We start from the raw sequence: 6,000 nt of genomic DNA on the forward strand, positions 1-6,000 counted from the left end.
TCATTAAAATACACATGCAGGGTATCAAATTAAAGCTACACTCGTTGTGAATCCAGGCAACAAGTCAGATTTTTAAAATGCTTTTTGGCGACAGCATGAGAAGCTATTATCTGATAGCATGCACCAATACACTACAACACAAAAGCACAGCAGGGGACGTAAACAAAATAATTAGCATTTCGGCGTTACACAAACCGCACAATAAAATAGAAAACAGTCATTACCTTTCACCATCTTCTTTGTTGGCACTCCTAGATGTCCCATAAACACTATTGGGTCTTTATTTCGATTAAATCGGGCCATATAAAGCCAAGATATCGTTATATGTAGACTGTGTGATAAACGAAAAAAACAGCGATTTCACAACGTAACGTCATTTTTTTAAATTCAAAAAGTAGACGATAAACTTTCACAAAACACTTCGAAATACGTTTGTAATGCTACTTTAGGTATTAGTAAACGTTAATAAGCGATAAAAATCATCCGTAGGCGATGTAAAAATCATTAGCTGTCGTCTTGGAAAAAATTTCACGAGAGAGCTCTTCCGGAATGATCTGGGCGGAGACCGGAGGTAAGTGGTGCCCCTGTTTCGGTTCAACCAAGAATTAAAGATGATTCAATTCACAAGACTCTAGACAACATGGGGATGCTGTGGGAGTTGAATGCTCGGTCTTATCTAATTCGGCTCACTGTTAACAATTGCTGGAAGTGGCGCAAGGATATTTATTTCCATTTTCTGTGATCAGGTTTTCCTGCGCTTTCCGATGTAACGCACGTTATGTTATAGCCACAGTCGTGATTTAACCAGTTTTAAAAACGTCCGAGGGTTTCCTATCCACACATTCTGACCATATGAACGTACTATATTCCTGGCATGAGTAGCAGGGCGCTGAAATGTTGCGCGATTTTTAACAAAATGTTCAAAAAAGTAGAGGGTAGGAGCAACTAGTTAAGGCCTAGGCGTCCTGCTAGCGGGACATCTTGTGGAGAAACTGGAGGGCGCGCAATTCCAATAAATAATCATAAAAATTATGTCTGTCCGATTTACAGTAGCTATTACAGCCAAAGCATGCCATGCGATTGTTTGAGGACAGCGCCCCCACATCAAAATATTTTTCCAACGGCGCAGGTTTCCTTAATTCACAAATAGCGATTAAATATTCACTTACTTTTTGAAAATCTTCCACTGACTTGTCATCCAAAGGGTCCCAGCTATAACATGTAGTGTCGTTTTGTTAGATAAATTGATTCCTTATATCCCAAAAAGTCTGTTTAGTTGGCGCCAACGATTTGAGTAATCAACTCATTCAACATGCATAAAAAGGAATTCGAAAATCTAACCTTAAACTTTGATTCAGTGAAGTGAAAATACGTTTATATTTACTCCTCAGATACCCTAAAAGGTAATCAAACTATAATATTTCTTACGGGAAGAAGTATGTTCAATAGGAAAACGATTTTAGCAGGTGCGTTCTGTCTTAATGGCTCGCACAAACACAAATTTCCAAGACTGTGTCCCTGTACTAAAACTGATATTTATTCTCCGTTTTTGAAGTTAGAAGCCTGAAACCTTGAACATAGACTGCTGACACCCTGTGGAAGCCATAGGGTGAGGGGGGCGGGGGAGAGAACAGTAAAGCCTGAATAGATGTAGAGAGAGAGAACATTAAAGCCTGTATGGATGGAGAGAGAGAGAGAACATGATGGAGAGAGAGAGAGAACATTAAAGCCTGATGGAGAGAGAGAGAACATTAAAGCCTATATGGAGAGAGAGAGAGAACATTAAAGCCTGTATGGATGGAGAGAGAGAGAGAACATTAAAGCCTGTATGGAAGGAGAGAGAGAGAGAACATTAAAGCCTGTATAGATGGAGAGAGAGAGAGAACATTAAAGCCTGTATGGATGGAGAGAGAGAGAACATTAAAGCCTGTATGGATGGAGAGAGAGAGAACATTAAAGCCTGTATGGATGGAGAGAGAGAGAGAACATTAAAGCCTGTATGGATGGAGAGAGAGAGAGAACATTAAAGCCTGTATGGATGGAGAGAGAGAGAACATTAAAGCCTGTATGGATGGAGAGAGAGAGAGAACATTAAAGCCTGTATGGATGGAGAGAGAGAGAGAACATTAAAGCATATATAGATGGAGAGAGAGAGAACATTAAAGCCTGTATGGATGGAGAGAGAGAGAGAACATTAAATGGATGGAGAGAGAGAGAACATTAAAGCCTGTATAGATGGAGAGAGAGAGAACATTAAAGCCTGTATAGATGGAGAGAGAGAGAGAACATTAAAGCCTGTATGGAAGGAGAGAGAGAGAACATTAAAGCCTGTATGGAAGGAGAGAGAGAGAGAACATTAAAGCCTATATGGATGGAGAGAGAGAGAACATTAAAGCCTGAGAGAGAGAACATTAAAGCCTGTATAGATGGAGAGAGAGAGAGAACATTAAAGATGGATGGAGAGAGAGAGAACATTAAAGCCTGTATGGATGGAGAGAGAGAGAACATTAAAGGAGAGAGAGAGAACATTAAAGCCTGTATAGATTAAAGCCTGTATGGAGAGAGAGAGAGAGAACATTAAAGCCTGAATAGATGGAGAGAGAGAGAACATTAAAGAGAGGAGAGAGAGAGAGAGAACATTAAAGCCTGTATGAGATGGAGAGAGAGAGAACATTAAAGCCTGTATAGATGGAGAGAGAGAGAGAGAGAGAGAACATTAAAGCCTGTATGGATGAGAACATTAAAGCCTGTATGGATGGAGAGAGAGAACATTAAAGCCTGTATGGATGGAGAGAGAGAGAGAACATTAAAGCCTGTATGGATAGATGGATGGAGAGAGAGAGAACATTAAAGCCTGTATAGATGAGAGAGAGAGAGAACATTAAAGCCTGTATAGATGGGAGAGAGAGAGAACATTAAAGCCTATATAGATGGAGAGAGAGAGAGATGGATATAGAGAGAGAGAGAACATTAAAGCCTGAATAGATGGAGAGAGAACATTAAAGAGAGATGGAGAGAGAGAGAACATTAAATGATGCCAGGCTGCTCCTGTAATATAGGCATGCTGAGTCTCTGAACAACACATCTCACTCAGAGAGGAAATCTAATTTTCTGTGTTGCTGGGCAAGGGAAGAGAGGGGGGAAGAATGAAAGAGAAGAGAGAGATGGAGAAAGGAGAGAGAGAGAGGTGGGGAAAAGGATAATTAAATGGGGGGTTGTTAGAGAGAGCAGGAAAGAGGTGAGAAGTAAGGAGGTGAGAAAGATGCTGAGGGAAAGAAGTGGAAAGAGAAAATGAAAATAGAGTGAAGTGGGGAGAGGAAAAAAAGAGCTGAAAGAGGTGATAAATGTCAGGGAGTTTCAAAAAAATAATCTGTGGGTGTAGATTAAGAGATCAGGAGGACTTGAAGCAGTAAACGTGTGGTGACAGATAGCATACTGAGGCTACGCCCTGTTCCCTACATGGTGCACTACTACCTAGGGTCCCTGGTCAAAAGTGGTGCACTAGTAGAGTAAATAGGACGCCATTTGGGACGCATGTTTAACACATACCACCTCTATGGCTACATGTCGGTCTCTCTCTCTCTCTGTCTGTCTCTCTCTCTCTCTCTCTGTCTCTCTGACTCTCTCTCTCCTCTCTCTCTCTCTCTCTGTCTCTCTGTCTCTGACTCTCTCTCCCTCTCTCTCTCTCTCTGTCTGTCTCTCTCTCTCTCTGTCTGTCTCTCTCTCTCTCTGTCTCTCTCTCTCTCTCTCTGTCTCTCTGTCTCTCTGTCTCTGACTCTCTCTCTCTCTCTCTCTCTCTCTCTCTCTCTCTCTCTCTCTCTCTCTCTCTGTCTCCCTCTCTCTCTCTCTCTGTCTCTCTCTCTCTCTCTCTCTCTCTCTGTCTCTCTGTCTCTCTGTCTCTGACTCTCTCTCCCTCTCTCTCTCTCCTCTCTGCTCTCTCTCTCTCTCTCTCTCTCTCTGTCTCCTCTCGCTCTCTCTCTCTCTCTCTCTCTCTCTCTCTCTCTCTGTCTCTCTGTCTCTCTGTCTCTGACTCTCTCTCCCTCTCTCTCTCTCTCCCATCTCTCTCTCTCTCTCTCTGTCTCTCTCTGTCTCTCTCTCTGTCAATTCAATTCAAGGGGCTTTATTGGCATGGGAAACATGTGTTAACATTGCCAAAGCAAGTGAGGTAGATAATATATAAAGTGAATATATAAAGTGAAATAAACAATACAAATTAACAGTAAACATTACACATACAGAAGTTTCAAAACAATAAAAACATTACAAATGTCATATTATATATATACAGTGTTTTAACAATGTACAAATGGTTAAAGGACACAATATAAAATAAATAAGCATAAATATGGGTTGTATTTACAATGGTGTGTGTTCTTCACTGGTTGCCCTTTTCTCGTGGCAACAGGTCACAAATCTTGCTGCTGTGATGGCACACTGTGGAATTTCACCCAGTAGATATGGGAGTTTATCAAAATTGGATTTGTTTTCGAATTCTTTGTGGATCTGTGTAATCTGAGGGAAATATGTCTCTCTAATATGGTCATACATTGGGCAGGAGGTTAGGAAGTGCAGCTCAGTTTCCACCTCATTTTGTGGGCAGTGAGCACATAGCCTATCTTCTCTTGAGAGCCATGTCTGCCTACGCTGGCCTTTCTCAATAGCAAGGCTATGCTCACTGAGTCTGTACATAGTCAAAGCTTTCCTTAATTTTGGGTCAGTCACAGTGGTCAGGTATTCTGCCGCTGTGTACTCTCTGTGTAGGGCCAAATAGCATTCTAGTTTGCTCTGTTTTTTTGTTAATTCTTTCCAATGTGTCAAGTTAATTACCTTTTTGTTTTCTCATGATTTGGTTGGGTCTAATTGTGCTGCTGTCCTGGGGCTCTGTAGGGTGTGTTTGTGTTTGTGAACAGAGCCCCAGGACCAGCTTGCTTAGGGGACTCTTCTCCAGGTTCATCTCTCTGTAGGTGATGGCTTTGTTATGGAAGGTTTGGGAATCGCTTCCTTTTAGGTGGTTATAGAATTTAACGGCTCTTTTCTGGATTTTGATCATTTGTGGGTATCGGCCTAATTCTGCTCTGCATGCATTTTTTGGTGTCCTACGTTGTACACAGAGGATATTTTTGCAGAATTCTGCGTGCAGAGTCTCAATTTGGTGTTTGTCCCATTTTGGTTGGTGAGGGGACCCCAGACCTCACAACCATAAAGGGCAATGGGCTCTTTGACTGATTCAAGTATTTTTAGCCAAATCCTAATTGATATGTTGAAATTTCTGTTCCTTTTGATGGCATAGAATGCCCTTCTTGCTTTGTCTCTCAGATCGTTCACAGCTTTGTGGAAGTTACCTGTGGCGCTGATGTTTAGGCCAAGGTATGTATAGTTATTTCTGTGCTCTAGGGCAACAGTGTCTAGATGGAATTTGTATTTGTGGTCCTGGTGACTGGACCTTTTTTTAACACCATTATTTTGGTCTTACTGAGATTTACTGTCAGGGCCCAGGTCTGACAGAATCTGTGCATAAGATCTAGGTGCTGCTGTAGGCCCTCCTTGGTTGGTGACAGAAGCACCAGATCATCAGCAAACAGCAGACATTTGACTTTGGATTCTAGTAGGGTGAGGCCGGGTGCTGCAGACTCTTCTAGTGCCCGCGCCAATTCGTTGATATATATATGTTGAAGAGGGTGGGGCTTAAGCTGCATCCCTGTCTCACCTAACGACCCTGCGTGAAGAAATGTGTGTGTTTTTTGCCAATTTTAACCACACACTTGTTGTTTGTGTACATGGATTTTATAATGTTGTATGCTTTACCCCCAACACCACTTTCCATCAGTTTGTATAGCAGACCCTCATGCCAAATTGAGTCGAAGGCTTTTTTGAAATCAACAAAGCATGAGAAGACTTTGCCTTTGTTTTGGTTTGTTTGGTTGTCAATTAGGGTGTGCAGGGTGAATACATGGTCTGTTGTACGGTAATTTGGTAGAAAGCCAATTTGACATTTGCTCA

Source organism: Oncorhynchus nerka, linkage group LG19, assembly GCF_034236695.1.
Source record: "Oncorhynchus nerka isolate Pitt River linkage group LG19, Oner_Uvic_2.0, whole genome shotgun sequence".
NCBI classification, from domain to species: Eukaryota; Metazoa; Chordata; class Actinopteri; order Salmoniformes; family Salmonidae; genus Oncorhynchus; species Oncorhynchus nerka.